The sequence below is a fragment of the Anabrus simplex genome, chromosome 5 (genome assembly GCF_040414725.1).
Source record: "Anabrus simplex isolate iqAnaSimp1 chromosome 5, ASM4041472v1, whole genome shotgun sequence".
NCBI lineage: Eukaryota > Metazoa > Arthropoda > Insecta > Orthoptera > Tettigoniidae > Anabrus > Anabrus simplex.
In genome coordinates, this window is record NC_090269.1 from 130,375,674 (window position 1) to 130,399,950 (window position 24,277).

A 24,277-nucleotide genomic window follows, 5' to 3' on the forward strand; every position below is an offset into this window, starting at 1 on the left:
CCTTGTGCTCAGGCGGCTAGGACTACACAATTCACCGGTGGTCCATAACCCGTCAGAGGAGAGATCCTCACTTGGACTATGTGCAAGTAGGGCAGCATCCTGCTTCATGAATTTACCGAGCTCAGAACACTTTAAGCAAGCCTCGGACCTATGGGAGTAATGGAGTCCCACTCCCATTTGACAGGCGAGGGACTCCTTGGAAACAACTTGGCGAACAAAATGGAATTCGATGGGGAGCTATCAATATTAATGGGGCTTATGGCTGAGTCAGCAAAGAGGATGCATCTGGATGTGCTAGGAGTAAGTGATATTCGGGTAAGGGGAGATAAGGAGGAAGAGATAGGAGATTATAAAGTGTACTTGACGGGTGTTAGAAAGGGAAGGGCAGAGTCTGGGGTAGGGCTCTTTATCTGGAATACCATTGCACGCCACATAGTTTCTGTTAGGCACGTAAGTGAGCGAATGATGTGGGTAGATTTGTCAGTGGGACGAATTAGGACAAGAATTGTGTCCGTGTATTCACCATGTGAGGGTGCAGATGAGGATGAAGTTGACAAGTTTTATGCAGCATTGAGTGACATCGTGGTCAGGGTCAACAGCAAGGATAGAATAGTGCTAATGGGCGATTTCAATGCGAGAGTTGGGAATAGAACTAAAGGATACGAAAAAGTGATTGGTAAATGTGGGGAAGATATGGAAGCTAATGGGAATGGGAAGCATTTGCTGGACTTCTGTGCTAGTATGGGTTTAGCTGTTACGAATACATTCTTCAAGCATAAGGCTATTCACCACTACACGTGGGAGGCTAGGGGTACCAGATCCATAATAGACTATATCTTAACAGACTTTGAATTCAGGAAATCTTTTAGGAATGTACGAGTTTTTCGGGGATTTTTCGATGATACAGACCATTATCTGATCTGTAGTGAACTAAGTATCTCTAGGCCTAGGGTAGAGAAAGTGAAATCTGTCTGCAAACGAATAAGGGTAGAAAATCTCCAGGACGAGGAAATTAGACAGAAGTACATGGATATGATTAGTGAGAAGTTTCGAACAGTAGACAGTAAGCAGGTTCAGGATATAGAAAGTGAATGGGTGGCATACAGGAATGCTGTAGTAGAAACAGCAAGGGAATGCCTAGGAACAGCTGTGTGTGAAGATGGGAAAAGGCGAATATCTTGGTGAAATGATGAAGTGAGAGCAGCCTGTAAACGTAAAAAGAAGGCTTATCAGAAATGGCTCCAAACAAGGGCCGAGGCAGACAGGGATTTGTACGTAGATGAAAGAAACAGAGCGAAACAAATAGTTGTTGAATCCAAAAAGAAGTCATGGGAAGATTTTGGTAATAACCTGGAAAGGCTAGGTCAAGCATCAGGGAAACCTTTCTGGACAGTAATAAAGAATCTTAGGAAGGGAGGGAAAAAGGAAATGAACAGTCTTTTGAGTAATTCAGGTGAACTCATAACAGATCTCAGGGAATCACTGGAGAGGTGGAGGGAATATTTTGAACATCTTCTCAATGTAAAAGGACATCATCATGGTGGTGTTGCAAACAGTCAAGCTCATGGGGAGGAGGAAAATGATGTTGGTGAAATTATGCTTGAGGAAGTGGAAAGGATAGTAAATAAACTCCATTGTCATAAGGCAGCAGGAATAGATGAAATTAGACCTGAAATGGTGAAGTATAGTGGGAAGGCAGGGATGAAATGGCTTCATAGAGTAGTAAAATTAGCGTGGAGTGTTGGTAAGGTAACTTCAGATTGGACAAAAGCAGTAATTGCACCTATCTATAAGCAAGGGAACAGGAAGGATTGCAACAACTATCGAGGTATCTCATTGATTAGTATACCAGGCAAGGTATTCACAGGCATCTTGGAAGGGAGGGTGTGATCAGTCGTTGAGAGGAAGTTGGATGAAAACCAGTGTGGTTTCAGACCACAGAGAGGCTGTCAGGATCAGATTTTCAGTATGCGCCAGGTAATTGAAAAATACTACGAGAGGAATAGGCAGTTGTGTTTATGTTTCGTAGATCTACAGAAAGCATACGACAGGGTACCGAGGGAAAAGATGTTCGCTATACTGGGGGACTATGGAATTAAAGGTAGATTATTAAAATCAATCAAAGGCATTTATGTTGACAATTAGGCTTCAGTGAGAATTGATGGTAGAATGAGTTCTTGGTTCAGGGTACTTACAGGAGTTAGGCAAGGCTGTAATCTTTCACCTTTGCTGTTTGTAGTTTACATGGATCATATGCTGAAAGGTATAAAATGGCAGGGAGGGATTCAGTTAGGTGGAAATGTAGTAAATAGTCAAGCTCATGGGGAGGAGGAAAATGATGTTGGTGAAATTATGCTTGAGGAAGTGGAAAGGATAGTAAATAAACTCCATTGTCATAAGGCAGCAGGAATAGATGAAATTAGACCTGAAATGGTGAAGTATAGTGGGAAGGCAGGGATGAAATGGCTTCATAGAGTAGTAAAATTAGCGTGGAGTGTTGGTAAGGTAACTTCAGATTGGACAAAAGCAGTAATTGCACCTATCTATAAGCAAGGGAACAGGAAGGATTGCAACAACTATCGAGGTATCTCATTGATTAGTATACCAGGCAAGGTATTCACAGGCATCTTGGAAGGGAGGGTGTGATCAGTCGTTGAGAGGAAGTTGGATGAAAACCAGTGTGGTTTCAGACCACAGAGAGGCTGTCAGGATCAGATTTTCAGTATGCGCCAGGTAATTGAAAAATACTACGAGAGGAATAGGCAGTTGTGTTTATGTTTCGTAGATCTACAGAAAGCATACGACAGGGTACCGAGGGAAAAGATGTTCGCTATACTGGGGGACTATGGAATTAAAGGTAGATTATTAAAATCAATCAAAGGCATTTATGTTGACAATTAGGCTTCAGTGAGAATTGATGGTAGAATGAGTTCTTGGTTCAGGGTACTTACAGGAGTTAGGCAAGGCTGTAATCTTTCACCTTTGCTGTTTGTAGTTTACATGGATCATATGCTGAAAGGTATAAAATGGCAGGGAGGGATTCAGTTAGGTGGAAATGTAGTAAATAGTTTGGCCTATGCTGACGACTTGGTCTTAATGGCAGACTGTGCCGAAAGCCTGCAGTCTAACATCTTAGAACTTGAAAATAGGTGCAATGAGTATGGTATGAAAATTAGCCTCTCGAAGACTAAATTGATGTCAGTAGGTAAGAAATTCAACAGAATTGAATGTCAGATTGGTGATACAAAGCTAGAACAGGTCGATAATTTCAAGTATTTAGGTTGTGTTCTTTCCCAGGGTGGTAATATAGTAAGCGAGATTGAATCAAGGTGTAGTAAAGCTAATGCAGTGAGCTCGCAGTTGCGATCAGCAGTATTCTGTAAGAAGGAAGTCAGCTCCCAGACGAAACTATCTTTACATCGGTCTGTTTTCAGACCAACTTTGCTTTACGGGAGCGAACGCTGGGTGGACTCAGGATATCTTATTCATAAGTTAGAAGTAACAGGCATGAAAGTAGCAAGAATGATTGCTTGTACAAACAGGTGGGAAGAATGGCAGGAGGGTACTCGGAATGAGGAGATAAAGGCTAATTTAGGAATGAACTCGATGGATGAAGCTGTACGCATAAACCGGCTTCGGTGGTGGGGTCATGTGAGGCGAATGGAGGAGGATAGGTTACCTAGGAGAATAATGGACTCTGTTATGGAGGGTAAGAGAAGTAGAGGGAGACCAAGACGACGATGGTTAGACTCTGTTTCTAACGATTTAAAGATAAGAGGTATAGAACTAAATGAGGCCACAACACTGGTTGCAAATCGAGGATTGTGGCGACGTTTAGTAAATTCTCAGAGGCTTGCAGACTGAACGCTGAAAGGCATAACAGTCTATAATGATAATGTATGTATGTATGTATGTATGTATGTATGTATGTATGTATGTATGTATGTATGTATGTATGTATGTATGTATGTATGTATGTATGTATGTATGTATGTATGTATGTATGTATGTATGTATGTATGTTTATTAGTTGCGATAGATTCGGACCGTAACACTCCCTGAGATAAATGCTGGTTGGGACTCAGGCTTTGAGCGGGTACACTAGAGAGGAGTAAGTGAGGTTCTAGTGAGGATCTAATGAGGAGCAAGTGATCTTCAGAGAAGTAGGTGATCCTCAAACGATGCAGGTAATCCTCAATAGAGTTCATTTGCACCCCAAACATTTTTGAGAGAAACAGTCATAGGTAAGCTGACCTATAACACTGGTTAAAGTCAATTTTCTAGGACTATCGGTTTAAGAGTTATTACATTTTTAAGAGTTCACCCTCATTCTATGTTTTGCTCTAAACGTAATTTCTGCCTCAAAACTATAAAACTGTGTAGAGAAGGGAAACCTTGGTGTAAGGACGGGCAGCCTGGCGTAGGGAAGGGGAGCCAGTTAGGTCAGCGTTAGCCTCAGCCTTAGCCCCCGCCGCAGCCTTAGTGAGGTTACGCCCTTACTTATGTAGGGAAGGACAGCCAGGAAAAGTAATTACTTTTCAAAATGACCCTCATTTGTGATGTGAGAGCCCGATCACTCAATAGGTACTTTTCAAATGACCCTCGTGACATTAGGAAGGGTAGTCAGGTGTGAAAAAGACCCTGTAAACCCTCGTAAGTCGCGTTAGGAAGGGCAACCAAGCGTAAAAACAGCAGCCGGTTAGGTTAGCTTGAGGTTACGCGCACACTCTTGCACCTCAATTTTTACCTCAGTTCAGCCTTGCAATCAATTTGCACCTCGACCTACACCTCAATCCAGCCTTGCACCTCAATTTGCACTTCAAATTGCACCTCAATTCGGCCTTGCACCTCAACTTGCACCTCAACCTGCACCTCAATCCAGACTTGCACCTCAATTTGCACTTCAAATTGCACCTCAATTCAGCCTTGCACCTCAACCTGCACCACAATCAGATTTGCACCCCAATTTGCACTTCAAATTGCACCTCAATTCAGCCTTGCACCTCAACTTGCACCTCAACCTGAACCTCAATCCAGTCTTGCACCAAATTGCACCTCAATTCAGCCTTGCACCTCAACCTGCACCTCAGGCCAGGCTAGCACCTCAATTTGCACTTCAAATTGCAACTCAATTCAGCTTTACACCTCAAATTGCACCTCAACCTGCACCTCAATCCAGACTTGCACCTCAATTTGCACTTCAAATTCCACCTCGATTCAGACTTGCACCACAACTTGCACCTCAACCTGCACCTCAATTCAGCTTTGCACCTCAACTTGCACCTCAAGCTGCAACGACCCTCGTAGGTGACGCATAGGAAGTGCAGCCGGGCGGAAAAAAATAGCAGGGCAGGCAGTGACGTTAACGCCGCACTCTTAGCTAACATTAAATTGGGTACTTTTCGAATGATCCTCGTAGATGACGTCAGGAATGGCAACTGAGTGTAAGAGCATCGGCTAGAAAGGACATCCCATTAGGTTAACTACCCACTCCTAGCTAACGTTAAATTAGTTTGAGTACTTTTCAAATGATCCTCGTAGATGACGTCAGGAAGGGCAGCCAAGCGTCAAAACAGCAGCTCGGAAGGGCAGCCACTGAAGTTAAGTACGAACTCTTAGCTAAGGTTAAACTAGGTTAATTACTTCTTGAATTACCCTCGTAGGTGACGTCAGGAAGGTCAGTCAGGCGTAAAAACCGGAGCTAGATAGGGCAACCAGTGAGGTTAACTCCGCACTCTAAATTACGTATTTTTGGAATGGCCCTTGTAAGGGACGTCATAAGATGATAAATCAATCAATCAATCAATCAATCAATCAATCAATCAATCAATCAATCAATCAATCAATCAATCAATAATGTGAGGTTGATGTTAGAATAGCTTAACTTAGCCAAGCGATCCTGGATTCTGATCCTATAGGTTGCTGCCGGAATCCCCAAAAGTAACTACTCACGTTACATTCGTTGCAAGTCCGCACGAGAAGGAGGAGGGTAAAATAAGGTGGATCTTCGCGTCATTAAAAAGGAGGTGCGTTAATCATTTCACAGTTGCGTTTTTGTTTAAATATATAACAAAATACACTGTGGCCAAAAAGTCTGAAAACTTTCAATGTTGTATACAAATGTTATGTTACCAAAAGTATGTGGACCGAGCTCGATAGCTGCAGTCGCTTAAGTGCGGCCAGTATCCAGTATTCGGGAGATAGTAGGTTCGAACCCCACTGTCAGCAGCCCTGAAAATGGTTTTCCATGGTTTCCCATTTTCACACCAGGCAAATGCTGTACCTTAATTAAGGCCACGACCGCTTCCTTCCCACTCCTAGCCCTTTCCTGTCCTATCGTCGCCGTAAGACCTATCTGTGTCGGTGCGACGTAAAACAAATAGCAAAAAAAAAAAAAAAAAAAGTATGTGGGGTCCAGTTCGTTTCTGTGACCTGTAAGATCATAATGAAGTATCTCGCAGTTTCTTCGTCTCGTTATTCCGGCTCGCAGTTAATTAATATTGTTTAAAACCTGATTTAATATTATTTACACAGCGTTATAAAAAATAGGACTGTAAGTTTTGTGACAAGGATAAGAATATGAAATCGCTAAATGTTGCCCTAAGGTCCACATGAGAATAAACATTGTATGCAGGCTTGTAAATGCCGAAATCGGCTTTTAAGGAGTATCCAGCGCTTTCCACTAGCAACCATTTTGTGTGACCCCAGATACATTGCTTCCTGACTGTACTACACGTATCTAGAGAGCCAGGCAAATGACGTACCGAGCTCGATAGCTGCAGTCGCTTAAGTGTGGCCAGTATCCAGTATTCGGGAGATAGTAGGTTCGAACCCCACTGTCGGCAGCCCTGAAAATGGTTTTCCGTGGTTTCCCATTTTCACGCCAGGCAAATGCTGGGGCTGTACCTTAATTAAGGCCACGGCCGCTTCCTTCCCACTCCTAGCCTTTCCTGTCCCATCGTCGCCAAAAGACCTATCTGTGTCGGTGCGACGTAAAGCAACTATCAAAAAAAAGCAAAGCAAATGACGTAGCCCAATTGAAACATCAGGATGTCACGAGAAGCGACATTGGACGTGTTTTAACACTTCTATTGGTACATCGCATGCTATTGGTAGGAAGAAGAGAAGGAAGTAGGACTGGATGCTTCCCCAGAATTAAGTTCCAGCTCAGGGTGTCTACTACATACTTCACTGGCTTACAAGGGAAGTATCAGGTAAGACACCGGGCGAGTTGGCCGTGCGGTTAGGGGCGCGCAGCTGTGAACTCGCCTCCGGGAGATGGTGGGTTCGAACCCCACTGTCCTGAAGATAGTTTTCCGTGGTTTCCCATTTTTACATCAGGCAAATGCTGGGGCTTTACCTTAATTAAGGCCACGGCCGCTTCCTTCCCATTCCTAGGCATTTCCTGTCCCATCGTCGCCATAAGACCTATCTGTGTCGGTGCGACGTGAAGCAAATAGCAAAAAAAAAAAAAAATGATACCTGCCTTGATTTTTTTTTTTTTTTTTTTTTTTTTTTTTCAATCGTTGTATTATAAGAGGCCAACGCGCAGAAAAATCAGCTTCTAGATTTAACTGCAAGTCTCCGAAATCATGTGGTGAATCTCTTACATAAATCAATGGGATGTCACGCGAGTATTGTAAATGTAGGCTACATGTTGGCTGGAGTGGACAGTCCGGGTGGCCGATGAACCCGAGGCCAGTGATAAGCAGAGCCGAACGTGCTAGTCAGCTGTGGGGTGTTTACACTAGGATTGCCAGATGTACGGTTTTGCCCGGAACAATACGGTTTTTTCTCAATTTGTTCCGTGTATGGTGCACCCTTTATACCGTACGCCCAATGTTCCGTTTTTTAAAATATCACGGTTTAGACAATAGTATAGTATCGAAAAAGTGTGCGGTTATGATCAAAATATTCTGATTTCTGACCAATCACAGTTGAGAACAGCTCCTCTGGCAGTGTGCTAGAAGTACTACAGCGGGCATGTAGAGCACGAGTCTCCTCCATTTTATTCTTGAGGTGCATTGTGAGCGGACGCAGGGCGTGTGCGGTAAACAAGAAATTGCTTTCCCATAGTGTGTTATGTAAACGACAGCTACATTAACCACATGAGATATTTTGAATGATTACCGTAATGGATAAATTTATAAATAAACTAGAACGGGAAGAGATCTATGAAGTTGAAAAGAAAGACACAAAGAAGGAAAGGAGGTTGTAGCAGTATTGTTCCCTCTGGGAAAAAGTTTTCCCAGAATTACAGGACGTCGTGGGTAATGAAAACAAAGCAGTGTGTACTGGAATAGCTGAAGAAGGCTTATCTATTAGTCATGGCGGAATAACGGATGTACGGTACGGCAACATTTCAACAGTGCTTCGCATACTGAGAAGCAGAATTCAGCACGGCATGCAACTGTATTGAAAAGCTACTTTCAGAAAAATTCTTCCGAGTCAGAAAAGTTAAGTCAACATTTTTATTGTAAGCGATGGGCCAGCGTACATTTTTTAAACGACAAGACTCTAATATAGGCCTATTTTTTCCAGAAGAGTGCATCGGAACTTACGCTTGTATACCATGCTGTAAAACACCACATAAGTTACGTCAGCACAGACTGCAATGTCAAACTTCTGTCAGAATTGATTCTGGATTATTCCCTAGCAAATAAAATATCATGTGAGAAGACCAAGTGTGAGGCTCTAGTGAAAGCTGTATTCGGTCCATATAGTGTGGAATATGCAACAATAGAATTAAGAGAACACGTCTTTTTCGGTGTGGGTTTTGATGCTTCAAATAAAGGAAACCAAAAATTTTTCCCAATAGCTGTGAGGTATGTCGACGAAAAACTAGGTATTTGTAACAGAATTATAGACTTCTATGAAGATGCGGAAGAAAGTTCTAGAAAAATGTCTCAACAAATTTATAACAGAATTTCGGAGCATGGTTTAATGTTGTCCCAGATTTCAAGCTATACTGCTGACAACACAGATTCTAATTTTGGGAAAAAATTATGTATATGCACACATAAAGGCAGTTAAGTCTAATTTTTGTGCACCATGTTGTTCATAATTCATTTTAGTGATGATTCTAAAGATTCTAAAGTTTTTTCACTGATGAGTTGCATAACTCTATAAAACTAACCTCAGTTCAGTAAGATTTGAAAGTTAGTGGAGACACAAGGTTTACAGGAAAAGCTGAATATTGATGACATGTGTTCAGAAGTTGTAGACATAGTCGATTTGTTTTCTGGAGAGAGTGGTGCTGGTAAAAAGCTAAAACTAACCCTCCTAAATTAAACAATGCCAGATAGGTGGGTATATATCACCGGTTTAATTGGCCCAGAAAAACTGAAGAACATTTTGATGGTACTTAAGTTTGTCTTAAACATATTTCTATCGAATGCATATACTAAAAGAGCATTTTTCAGTAATGTCAATAAAATGGAGAGACGACAGAAACACATACTCAGTAGATTTAATAAAAAATCAACTTCTTGTGTACTTCAGCTATGATGAGAATTGTAAAGAATTTCTCAAGAAAGTATTGTTGAATACGAAACTGTTACAAATTGCTTCCTCAAATTACAAGTACTTGTGAAATGTTAATTTCAATGTAAAGACTAATGCATGTTAGTTCATAATAAATTAAGTACCTACATACTTCACGCTGTCGCTGTTATGTTATTACCGTATTTATTTGTTAATATAACCCTTGACTCTTCTCTTAATCATGGCTATGGTGCCTTAATTTAGCGCTATATGGCAAGGAGATCGAGGTGTTCCTTATTTGCTATCTGGAATCGAGCGACTGTTCCTTATTTACCACCCGGAAATCTGGAAACCCTAAGTTTACACTGTACACAGCAGTAACGTACCGGTTTTGACGGTTGTTTTTAAAAAAAACAAGACAGTGAAAATGAATTCCTCGGAGGATGACGTTTTAAATCCTATTAACGCAGTGGAGTTTGTAATGAGTTATTTCTGCGAAAAAAGTTTTTGTTTTCAGGAAAAATTAGCCCAAAGAAGAAGAAATGGGACAATATCTGATTGATTTGATGGAAAATAATCGTAGAGGAGTGCAACATATTGAGTTGGCTTCTCCACATTGAAGACAGTAAAAGCGACTCAAGTGATTCCGTTTGTCAAAAAAAAAAAAAAAAAGCGATTATCACTTTGAAACGTCCACAAATATTTTTGTTTAGTGAAGTCGGAGCTATATCTTTACTTGTAGAAGAAGCAGTTCGAAAATACGGCTATGTCGGCGAGTCTGATTGAACATTAAAAAAGTATGTACAGTATGAAAAACACCATTCCTGTTTCCAGGAGGCAAGAAGTGGAAGGCGAAATGTGAGACGATTTATTACCATGGGCTTTGGAAATTGCACGTGAACTATGTATCGAAATAATAATTTCTCCACCTCTCATGCCTGAATCAGCCTTTTCAAGAAACAACACAGAACTGGGAGTAAGTAAGTTACGAAACGTGCAGTTTGTCCCGTTCACATATTCAGAACAAAAAACAAAGAAATGAGGCTGCAGAAGAATTTCTGGAGACGGCTCGAGAACGATTCTCCATTACACCCCGTCCTCTATTTACAACACAGATGAAAGCATGTTCGGCTGTGAAATGCGATCGAAAAGGAGTATCTTTTGTAGGTAACAAATAGGTCTATCTCTGTGGTGTAGCGGTTGGTGTGATTAGCTGCCATCCCCGGAGGCCCAGATTCGATTCCCGGCTCTGCCACGAAATTTGAAAAGTGGTACGAGGGCTGGAACAGGGTCCACTCAGCCTCGGGAGGTCAACTGAGTAGAGGTGGGTTCGATTCCCACCTCAGCCATCCTGGAAGTGGTTTTCCGTGGGTTCCCACTTCTCCTCCAGGCAAATGCCGGGGTTGGTACCTAACTTAAGGCCATGGCCGCCTCCTTCCCTCTTACTTCCCTTTTCCTTGGCTAGTCCTTCCAATCTTTCCACCCCAACCCCCCGCAAGGCCCCTGTTCAGCATAGCAGGTGAGGCCGCCTGGGCGAGGCACTAGTCATCCTCCCCAGTTGTATTCCCCGACCCAGAGTCTCAAGCTCCAGGATACTGCCCTTGAGGCGGTAGAGGTGGGATCCCTCGCTGAGTCCGAGGGAAAAACCAACCCTGGAGGGTAAGCAGATAAAGAAGAAGAATACACACACAATAGCTCAGTCGGTTAGTTCACTCATACATCCGCACACCGTAATAGCAATAAAATCAGTATGGACGGTTCTTCATTCCATAAATTATTTATTGTACTGCAGGAGCCGACCGGAAGCTTCGGTTCTCTGGATTCAGAAAGCATGTTTAAAGAAAATAACATCGTTGTCATTGACACAATATCAGGAAAACTGGGTAAAACAGAACTGAAAATATGGTTTAGAGAAGCTTTTTTCCCGTTCTCTGAAGACAACTGTGCCCTGCTTTTCGATTTGTGGACCACATACAGAGATACGGCTTGTCATAAAGACATGCTTCCACGCAAAATAATTGAGCTGCTTCAGATTCCTCCAGGCACGACGGGCATAATTCAACCGTTAGACAAATTCTTCTTCTGCCAGTAGAAACAGAGACACAATCCTTAAACTGCAGTCCTATGTACATTTTCACTTTTCATCTCCACGATTTCAGGCTATGATAAAATAAAATAAAATAAAATGAATTTTTAATTTTTTGTGCTTGGTGTACAAGAACGTGAGTTACCATCATGCAGTTTAGGCCAGTCAGTGACTGGCAAGTGAGTGAAACAATGCAGCTTCAGAGACTGCATGCATATACGTTCCATCACAACATCACTCCGAGCTGGCTCGGGGATGTCCAGCTGCGCCACCGTCATGCTTGCGTACCAGCATTCCAGGCAGGATTTCGGAGTCTTGCAGTTAAATCTGGAGGCCAATTCTCCGCAAGATATCCTCTTGTGCCAGAAAAAATGTCAAGGTAGGTTTCGACCTGTCTTACCTGATACTTTCCTTGTTAGCTGCGCATACTGATCAGATCGCCAGCATCCATGTATGGAAACGACACTTCGCTTGCGTTATGGAGAATATGTGAGTCTTTCAGCATATGATAATTTGTATTTACTATGAAGCATACTCACTGTAAATAAGACACTATTGATAACTAATGGTCAAGAATACTATATGTGTCTCTCGGTCCATTAAGATCTCCAAATCTTCCTTCATAATCACTACCATCTGGGGTACGTGAACGAATCGTATCCATGAAATTTCATTATGATTTTGTCCTATTTGGAAGATAATAATTGCTTTTATGCAAATTAAGATTAAAGTTAACGGTAAATTAATAAATACCAATATTACTAGAGAAATATACAATACATATATACTTTGCTACATTACGACTATGAATTCTACTACGTCCCAGCGCTTCAGTATGTCACTTGTTCATGTAACATGTTCTTGTGTGAAGTCTATGCTCATTTAAATAGCAACGCCTACAAATACCTCGGAATCACAGTTCAGATAACTGGAACGTCTTTCTCGATACACCTGAGGGAAAGAATAGCCTCAGCAATTGGGAACATCAAGGACATCAAGCAGCTACCATGCCTGTCCCTGGAGACAGCCATGCGACTTTTCGTAAAAAAGGTTGTGCCTACAGCCACATATGGTCTGGAGTTAATATGGGAGTTTCTCTCGAAGAAAGAACTACAAGAATTGGAAAGTCGGAAAGTGAGGTTCCTCAAGCGAGTTTTAAGCTTCACGAAATACACTCCATCTCGGCGAGGGAAATGTTTTCAGTGGAGGATGTAAGACTTCACCTGCTGCTACCATCCACAAGAAGTTATCGGAAACTCTTACAAGAACGGAAAGAAAAAAGAGCAGATATTGGGATGGATTTCTACGGGATAGACGCCGTGGTCAACAGTGAATGGATACGCACAGGATACGACTTACGGCATACAGTTACGAGGTTTGCCATACATGGGTTTCACCATAAAGTATGCCAGACCTTGAATTACCATGAACCAGGCCCGGATTGCGTGTGCAGACTCTGTGACCAACACTGCGAGAAATATCATGCCTTACAGTGCAAGCGTAGGCAACAAACGATCGCCCAGCTTGCCAATGAATAATGGACATGACAATACTCAAAAGTGCAAACAAACTTGGTGACAGTAAGTGAAAAGATTTTGTATTTCCTTCTTATATGGCCATTGTCTGCAATAAAATTCTTATTAATTCTTTGAACTTCTTTGTTTTGCTTATTGTTACTTGCTGGGGCGAGTTGTTGACTTGTGCTCATTACTCATATATAATTACTGATCCAGGGATCATGCTATTTTTCTTTCAATAATCACTTTTCTGTTATTTACGATATTCTCTTCACCTCCATTTTCCCGCCTGAACCGCCCGCGATAGTCATGATGGACGAAATTGAGAATTCACAGATATAGTACTTCCACTCATCGGTGCTAGCCCAGGACCTCAGGAAGGAAACATAAGGCGGTACAATGAAACGGAATGCCACAGAAGAGAGTCGTGTCTACAGCGAAATAGTCGCCGCAGTTACGTATCTATATTTCTCTAGAAATAATGGTATTTATTAATTTACCGCTAATTTTACTGTTGATTTGTGTGAAAGCAATTATTATCCTCCATTTAGGGCAAAAAAAAAAAAGCAATGAAATTTCATGGATACGATTCGTTTACGTAACTCCATCTGGTAAGAGTCCATAACATATTCCCTCCCTCCAAGAAATATTCAGACGAGACCATTACAAATAAATTAACGTCAACAATTTATCTTCCAAGGAATACAACAAAAATCTGAGTGTATGCTAAAATATTACAAGGATGATCTTACTACAGGCTAAAATATTGTAGTGACCAATGGATGTAAGGAATTAAGATATAAAAAGTAATCTTGGCCATTGAAACGCACTACCTAAGTTTAATAGGTACGTCTACTCTAGAGAGTAGTTGCAGCTAGTCTTCTGTATCAGGTGATTCAATTTCACTTTTCTGTTCTTCATCAGGGCCACTGAGAAACTGTTTATTACGCTCTGCTAAAATCACAGTCAGAACGCAGTTTCCCCAAACACTTAATACTGTTCCGACGCGATCAACGAGCCAGTCCACTGCTATTATAAGGCCAACATCCTTATATGGTATATTTAAACCGTCTAGGATCATTATTTGCATAACGAGAGCACCAAATGGTATTCCTGCAGTTGCCATGCTGACTGCTACTCCCATTAACAGAATAGTCATTAAGTCTGAAAAGGTTAGCTTTCGTTCATACATTTGAGCAAAAAACACAGCAGCTATGCCTTGATACATAGCTGAACCGTCCTTATTGATGTTGATACCAACAGGAATTACAAAATTTACAATTCTTTTATCATAGCCGGCTTTTTCTAAATCTCGAATCGCCAGCGGTATGGCGGCCAAGCTCGACTGCGTAGCGAAAGCTGTCACTAAACATCCTACCACAGATTTCATTAAGAGGAATGGATTTTTCCAAATAAGCACAAAGTGCAATAGGGGCATTATGAGCAAACCTTCTAAACCAAAACCAATAAACATGCAAACTATGTACATACCAACTTTACCTATGAGAGCAATAAGACCTTTCGAACTTAGTAGCTGTCCCGCTATGAGAAAAATAACTAAAACGGGCGATATCCACAAAATCCATATCGTTATTTTCATGAAAACCTGAGTTATACAGCGAAATAAGTCAAGTAGAGCTTTCCCTTCTGCAGCCATAACTGATAGAGCAATACCCAAGAAGATGGAACAGCATACAATACCAAGCATGTTAGCGACATCCGTCATTTCACCTCTTGGATGTATCTCCCAGTCTTTCATATTAATGGGACCATTTTCTGGTTCTATTAGCTTTGTTTGGTATGAACTAAGGAACATTAACACCACATTTGGGGGAAACATATTTCTCACAATATCCATAAATGTATCTTCAGCTGTAAGCTTCCTCTTTTCCAAGGCAAAATCAAATCCATCGTCGTCATCTGTAGACCTTCCGTAGACACCTGGGCGAAGAATGAGAGCCAAAATTATTGCAAGTAATGCAGACAATAATTTTGTCAAAATAACATACAACATGAACTGTAATCCGATTCGTTTTGACAATCGTATTTCAAGGGTTCCAATGGCTGTTACTAAACATGCTGTCATAAGAATAACAGCTACACCCTTCAACATGCGCAAAAATAGCTCTCCTGGAAATGAGACATACATAATCTCTCGCGATGAATAAGGTGTTTTCCTTATATTCCCCATTACAACTCCTATAATAAAACCAGTTGCTATCCCGGTTACCATTAATACATTCATGATATCGCTCTTGATAATTTCACAAACACGCTCGTTACATCTTTTAAGTGCTTCCATACTGAATATCAAATAGCGTGTGATCATTTACCTGAATCTTGCTGATAATTACGTGAACTTCTCTTATTAAACACAGGCCTTCGCAATTCCGACGTCTGTCTCCTGCAACAAACGCATTCCGCTGTAAACCATAGAGTGAATAACAAGAAGTGAAGATAGGTGTGTTACTCTCATTGACGTACACCAAATACTACACGGAACGACCACTGAAAACGAGAGAAGTAAAGCCTCGAATCGAGTAGTCATGTCTGGTGCTGCAGGGGAAAAACATGCGAAACACACGAGGAGATTTATTGCAACGCCCGTAATTACAAAATATCCAAAATCTGATCTTCTTTCTTAAATCAAAAATGTTTAAACAAGTGAACTTACACACATTCATTACAATTTCATATCACATTTATTCCCTTACATTCGTTGTTTTCCTGTTATATACAAGGATATTGTCTTGAGTCCACTGAATTACGAATATTCATCATGTTTTACCTTTGGAACTTAAAAATGTATAGATGGTGACTATGACAACAACAACAACAATAATAATAATAATAATAATAACCGTGCCCGGTCAGCTTACGTGGGGGTTTAGATCTGAATTTAGTAAGAGCTAGGCATAACCCTGCGTAAGACACTGGGGTGGGGGCCCTCAACCCCGACACGGCGCGTCCCAATGGCTGATAGGGGAAGCTCCTGTAAATATGCAGGACAGGTGCGAATAAGGCTTCGCCAAATAAGCACCCGCGGATCAACTGAGGTGTCAGGAAAAATGGTCAACGGCTTCAACGGCAGAAGAGGACATATCCCAATGACAGAGAGGGCGGAAGAACCGACACAAATCCACTTTGCGTCTGACTTGCAGCAAGCGGCAAAGTGGTCAGCGTCTGTCTCCAATGGAGCGGCTGAACATCACATCACCTGGCTGTAGGTTATAAAAAAGCAAAAATCAACTATGAAGAGTTCTAAAACTGTGCCTCGGAAAATGCCGCTGCCTGGGGTACGCCAGGGCATCTCTGGAGCCACCGCTAGAGATGACAGCATGCGAGCCGGTGGTGGTGGGAGCGTAAGCTGCTGGCCTCCCATCGGGTCACCCGAACAAGCTACAGTAGCTCAAGACGATCATGGCGGAATACAAGAACCTGATTATCATACCGCACCTGGTGCGAGTGCTTTTGTGTCAAGTACGACCACTCGTACCAGTAAGCCCAAAAAACGCATTAAATGGAACAATGATATGAATGAATTTATCATGCGGGCATATCTTCGAATAACTCGTCTTGAAACTGAAATTGCAGGATATAGACAACAACTACACACAGCCTTTACAAATCAGTACCCAACAATGAAAGTTACTGAACAGCGCATTGCAGATCAACGAAGATCAATCATCAAGAACAATTTGATCCCGGGTCCTGTTCTTAGTAGAATCAGACAAGAAGTAACACAAGAACTCTTTCCACATCTTGAAAGTACCGAGTCTGACTCAACGGTTAATAGTCCACCTGATACTGATATAACAGTACATACACGTACTCCCGAAGTGATACTTTCAGATAACTCTGACCTCCATGACAAGACACAAGTTGAATTCTACAAGGCCCTTCTAGAATATTCTGGTACCGATCCTACACAACGACCCATACTGTCAAGGCAGCAATCATCCAAAAAGTTTGGAAAAATCATTGAAGATCTTAATTCGAAAGTCTTGCCAGAATATCTGAAAGAGCATCAGACGTTCCCTGAAGTACATACTGCTATATACTGTGCAGCACTAGCCGCAGTACGACTGAACAATGGAAAGCCATTTTTGCCTAACAATAAGTCTGTCAAGAAAAAATTGAGAGAACCACCTTGGGCAAAACGCCTGAAAGAACGCATCATCCAAATCCGCCAGGACGTCAATCGCCTGCAGCAATACAAGAATGGAGTAAGAGGGAAACGCCTAAATAACAAAATTATTCGAATTCTGAAAATCAGTTCAAGGCAGAGTCTGGAGGAACCTGGAAGCACAGTACTACAAGAAACCCTCGAAATCATGAAGCAAAAGTTGGCCGCATTATCCAAGCGCCTCAAAAGATACCAAAACACCACAGAGAGAAAATCACAGAACGCAATGTTCGAAAGAAATGAGAAACAGTTCTACAACAATCTGAACGAGAGAACGCAAGATGCAGCACAAGATGGAAATACGCCCAGCGAAGGAAAAATTCACAGCTATTGGTCGGGAGTATGGTCGAACCCAATAGAGCACAATGCGGAAGCCCATTGGATCAGTGAACTGAAAGATAGAACTAATGAAGTGAAGCATATGGCAACCAAGGCTGTTGAGATTGGAGAAATACAACAGAGCATCAAGAAACTGCGTAACTGGAAGGCCCCAGGCATTGATCGAATACACAATTATTACTACAAGAAATTTACATGTACTCATTTCCTTCTGACTCAACATTTCCAGAAATTTTTAGACAACCCGGCAACATTCCCAGCTTTCCTGTGCACTGGCATCACATATCTGAAACCAAAGGATGAAAATCTGCAAAATCCAGCGAAGTATCGGCCTATAACATGTCTATCTACTCTATATAAGATATTTACATCTATAATAGCCAACAGAATTCTGAAACACTGCGAGGAAAACCACATCATTGCCGAGGAGCAAAAGGGTTGCAAGAAGAATACCAAGGGGAGCAAGGAGCAACTGATTATCGACACTGTGGTCCTGGAACAAGCACACCATAAATCCAGGAATCTATACACGCGCTTCATTGACTACCAAAAGGCCTTTGATTCAGTACCACACACTTGGCTCATGCATGTTCTGGAACTATATAAAGTTGACCCCTCAATCATTCACTTCCTCAAGACGGTAATGGCAGACTGGAACACCTCACTTCACGTTTCTCTAAGAAACTGTAGTATTGCAACGAGACCCATACCAATACGACGAGGGATCTTCCAAGGGGACTCACTGAGTCCATTATGGTTCTGCATGGCATTAAATCCACTATCCTACCTACTGAACACAAGTGGGTATGGATTTAGCATTAAGAATAAGCGAGAAGAGCTATTAAAAATCAGCCACCTACTCTATATGGATGACATTAAGCTGTATGCCTCTACCAAACCCCATCTCCAACATCTCTTCTCAATTACCAAGACGTTTTCTTCAGATATAGGCATGCGGTTTGGATTGGACAAATGCAGAACCCAAACTGTCATCAGAGGATCCTACTCAGCACAAGGGACACCTTCGAGTTTAAGCGACGAATCCATACTACAGCTGGAGGAAGAAGAAATGTACAAATACCTCGGTTTTCATCAGAGCACTCGTATGAAACATGCCGACATCAAGAGAAATGTCACGCAACAATATATAACACGTCTCAACAAGGTACTATCATCAAAACTGACAGCTAAACATCTTACCAAAGCAGTCAATACGTATGCCGTACCACTGCTCACATACTCCTTTGGTATCATAAAATGGACCCAAACAGAACTTCAGCAGTTACAAACGAAAACAGCAGTTTCACTCACCCGGTACCATATGCACCATCCTAAATCTGCAACCGAACGTCTTACACTCCCGAGATCAGAAGGTGGTAGGGGCTTCTTATCCATTGTCAATTTACATAGCAATCTGATATCAAGTCTAAGAGAATATTTCCACTCGAGAGCTGATACATCGTGTCTTCATCATGCTGTTTGCAGAGCTGATATAAACTATACACCTCTCAATCTGTCGTCGCCAGAAATGCCTGTTTCTACCCCACCTACAAAAGAGAGGAATATGGCCATGTGGAAGCAAAAACCTCTTCACGGGAAATACCCCCATGAACTGGATCAGCCTCCTATCGACAAACCTGCGTCGCACGCTTGGCTGACCTACTCCGGTCTTTTCCCAGAAACAGAAGGATTTGTTCTGGCCATCCAAGATCAAGTAATTGCTACACGGAACTACCGTAGATTTATCATGAAGGATCCAACAGTTGTCTCAGACAACTGCCGCCGCTGTTCCAGAACTACAGAGAGCATACAGCACATCATCTCTGGTTGCCCACACTTGGCCAACACCGATTATAAGCATCGACATGATCAGGTAGCAAAAATCATTCACCTGAAACTTTCTGTAAAATGTGGATTTCTTCAGTCATCAACTGCATATTGGAAATATACACCTCCACCCATTCTCGAAAACTCTTCATATAAACTACTATGGGACCGAGAAGTCATAACCGATGTCACGCTCAGCAACAATAGGCCAGATATTATTCTAATCGATAAATCAAAAGGATCCGCATCCCTTATAGAAACTGCTTGTCCAAATACCTCCAATCTGCAAACAACAATAGCCACAAATATATCAAAATACACAGAACTGGCAATAGAAATACAACGTCTGTGGAAACTAGAATCAGTCACCACATTTCCAATAGTAATATCATATACCGGTGTTATTCCAAAATGCTTGCACAGCTCTCTGGCCGCATTAAACCTGCATCATCACACATACGTAGAACTACAGAAACCCACCCTCCTAAGCACTTGCCACATTGTGAGGAAGTTCCTAGGAACGACTTTTCCTCTGACTCACGCCAAACAGCATGAAGATCCAGGCCGCAGTTCCAGTAATACTGAAGAACAGATTCTCAAAACGGGGACATAAGAAGTCTGAAGTTGTTTGTATTTATTGTATAAATGTATATGTTGTAATTATTTCTGTTGTAAATATTTGTACATATATGTACCTGTAGTTTCATAATCAAGAGGGTGACTCCTTGCTTAGGCCGAGTCAGCCCATTATGTTACCGGCACAAGCCGAGCCTTCCTAAAATGATGATGATGATAATAATAATAATAATAATAATAATAATAATAATAATAATAATAATAATAACCCAAATCAAAAAATGCCATTTTATATGTTACGCTCTTCGTCTGCCGAACTTATTTACTGAACAAATAACCTTATAAACTACGGTATCTCAAAAAGAAAACATATGATAAAAAATTATAGCTGAAAAAAGGAACAACTTAATTAATTCTGTTACCACGTGTTTCCTTTTTCAGATAGTTAGTAAGTGCATTTATTCAAAGTTAGTTTCGAAACTAAAAAGATATATCTTCAGATATCACATTTTATATGTTGAATTTAGAGCATAAAAATGAAGAAATAGTAATCATTGGAGTACATAGAGGCATATTTGCATACCATTTTACTTTGGGAACTTAAAATGAACAAATAATAATAGTCTAAGTGCACACATGTCTATTTACATAATACAGTACCTACCTCACCAAAAACATGTCAGAGTTGTTTATCTCGCATGCACCTCGCACTTCGCCTCAGAACAACACTGAAACATTTCTCCTCGCCACATTTCCCGCCTTTTAATACGTTGAGTAATAATGTTCAGTGAGCGAGCTGCTTTCAGAGAACACTCAAAGCGACTGTACTACTGTAATCTGACATGCTTACAGATCCTGTTAGTGATAATCATTTATCTGCAAGTAATGCAGTAGCGTAGCCAGAATTTTATTTTGGTGGGTGTCCAAACTTCCGAGTTTAGGTGGTATGGAATACCTCCTCTTTGGGCACTACCCCCCTCACCACTTCTGAATACGCCATTATCTTCATCCATTATTCCCTTCCCAACATAACTGCAGCATTTCATATAGTCCGAATACAAGCGAAATGAATGCAAGAATAAATTGCCTGAGTAAAGATGCAATATTCTGGTCTAGAATAAATATGATAATTTTATTGTAATAACGGTCATGTGACAAGCTATAAAGAAGTAACATTTAATACAAAGAATGCGGCGAAGAAACACACACACACATACCATATATACCTATACAGAATGTAAGGTTTATGGGTATATATATTTTGTTAGTTGGTAAAGAAAAATATGTCACAAAGTATGCTAGGTAGGGTTTACCTCGTCCTATTACTTTCCCTCGCAAGTCTGGGATACAAAAGATGTAGTAGTATAAAGCACGGCCGACTTGATGCGTCGCTCTAGCTAGCTCCTTACCGGCCTTGACAATCGGGTCCACGCACTGTAATCGGAGTAGTTACACAGGTCGACACGTGGCGCTGGCGGCCGACCTATTTGCGGTAGAAATGCATACTCCTTTATGGAAAATATATTGACTTTGATTGCCGATTTATCGTAATTTAGAGTTATGGAGAATGTTACATAGGTTAATACTGTTAAAATGATTAATCCTAAAGGTTACTTTCGTTGATATTTGTCAAAATGATGTCGTGAAATGAAACTGCGGGCAGATGACTTAGTCCAGCTAACGTTCTGATATTGTCTCTCATTGCCGATGTATCTTAATTTAGGGAACAAAATAGTATGTCATATTGACTAATACTGTTAAAATGATTAATCCTAAAGGCTACTTTCATTGATATGTGCCAAAATAACGTCGTGAAATGAAACTGCGGAGGATGGAGTAGTCCAACTGACGTTCCTTAATTGTGAGGAATAATAGTAATCGTTTTTATTATCATGGCATTTAGATACATTGCAGAACTTACTACAATACTTTTGTCTTCTGATGTTAATACTGAGATTAAGAGTCAGTGTTCAATTAGAGTTTTAAAATTCTTCAAGCGCTCCTCTCAGGTAGGGGGCTGGACAAAACATAAAAGTCTTACTTTTTCCATATTCGTTGTATGCATAACATAAATATTTTGACTCAAACATGTTTAAATTTTAATTTCAATATATATAGTTTCAGATTACATTCCAGTCATACCTTTCACTAGAATATTACATACCGGGCAAGTTGGCCGTGCTAAATTCAGACAATAATTTTTACTTGAAATGCAGTAGGGTGGAACAAGTTGGCCGCGCGGCGTGCAGCTGTGAGCTGTGAACTTGCATCCAGGAGATAGTGGGTTCGATCTCAGTAGTGATTCTTACTTATCAATGTTCAAATGTTAAAGTTCAGATCATCTTGGATAAAAAAGTGTTGTGTTGCCGTCATATGGCAAATACGACACTGTCTAAAGGATTATTCTATGAAAGAAAATCCATGGGTAAAAATACCTGATTAGCGCGATTAGTTGTCACTCCCGGGGGCCCGGGATCGATTCCTGGCCCTGCCACGAAATTTCAAAAGTGGTACGACGGCTGGAACGGGGTCCACTCAGCCTTGGGAGGTCAACTGTGTAGAGAAGGGTATAGATTCCCACCTCAGATATCCTCGAAGTGGTTTTCTATAGATTCCCACTTCTCCTCGAAGCAAATGCCGGGATGGTAACTAACTTAAGGCCACGGCTGCTTCCTTCCCTTTTCCTTGTCTATGCCTTCCAATCTTCCCATCCCCTACACAAGGCCCCCGTTCAGCATAGAAGTTGCGGCCGCCTGGGCGAGGTACTGGCCATTCTTCCCAGTTGTATCCCCGACCCGCAGTTTCACGCTCCAGGACACTGCCCTTGAGGTGGTAGAGGTAGAATCCCTTACTGAGTCCGAGAGAAAAGCCAACCCTGGAGGGGTAAACAGAACAAGAAACAAAGATAGAACGAAGGTAAATTCCCGAAATAGAAACGGAAAACTAAGATGAGAGTGCTACCTGCTTTTAGCCACTCCGTAGTTTTGTCCTGGTCTACAGAGAATTCGTGAAATGTTTGTGTCCCTTTGCTCTTTTTTCCTGTTCGGAATACAAAAAAGGCACACAGCAATGTATATTCGAATATTTCCTAACACAGTTAAAGACAAGCAAATCACCACATCATTAAAAAACGAATTAACGCGTAAATTAAAATCCTTGTTCAGGACGAAGTTACAGCGAGAAATCACTTTGTTCTTGTTTCCATAAACTTTCTGCTCGAAATACGAAAAGGTGCACAGGAATGTCACAAATTCCAAGATTTGTAAACACAATTTAAAAAATATAATCATTACACTACACAATAAAAAATAAACTCACTAGCGCATAACTATCAGATCTCGATATCAAGCCAACACGCACCTCAATGCAAACATATTGCCAACCATATAAGCAAAATTGGAAATGCGGCAATTTGCGATATACAGCTTCCTGTCAGTGGGTAGTAGGCCAGCGCTCCAGCGGCATCACGGTGAAACTTTCCAATTACAGCTTTATGCTGGGCTTCACAAGCGATTGTCAAGGCCGGTATAAGGAGCGCAGCGAGGGATCCAGTGGGCCATGTATAAAGTTACAGTTTTGTGGCGCTAATATACTGTCCCCATTATTCCCGACATGCTCAGCTGGAGAGCGAGAGTCCCAGGGGTGTATATTTCGCTGTCTGGCTTCGCTTACTTTTAAAGGCAGGGAAAGATACAAGGGCTAGCGACAATGATACAAAAAAGGATTTAAAAAACAGGTTTTGACATTTATTTACAAACTAGCACTTGATAACACATATAACAAACTATGATAATTAAATCTTGATGGTAATTCGAAAATTAAAAATCTTCTCAGCCAGTTTCCTTAGATACAGCATTATTGTTCTCCAACCTTCCGAAGTTGAATTATGCTGCAAATATAACAAACTAACATTAGCCTACTTCTGGCTTAACGAACAAAATAAATTTTTTACGTTGGGAGGACCTCCTCCTAATAATACTATAATTATTTACAGGTTGCAAAACTTAAATCTCACTGAGCTATTTGGCTCGTAAATGATCCTTATTTTAAATTAGGCCTATCAGGTTCATTCATGATAACATCCACTCCTTCAAAATAAAACTTTAAATTCTTTAAGTAAATTAAATAAATTATGGCGTCATTATTTTACAAAATCTTCTCAAAAAGTATTTAATCACGTCGTCCTACTCGTGGATAATCTTACATTACATCGTCTCATTCATCAAACATGAGATCCATTGAACTGTACTTAAAAATTTATTT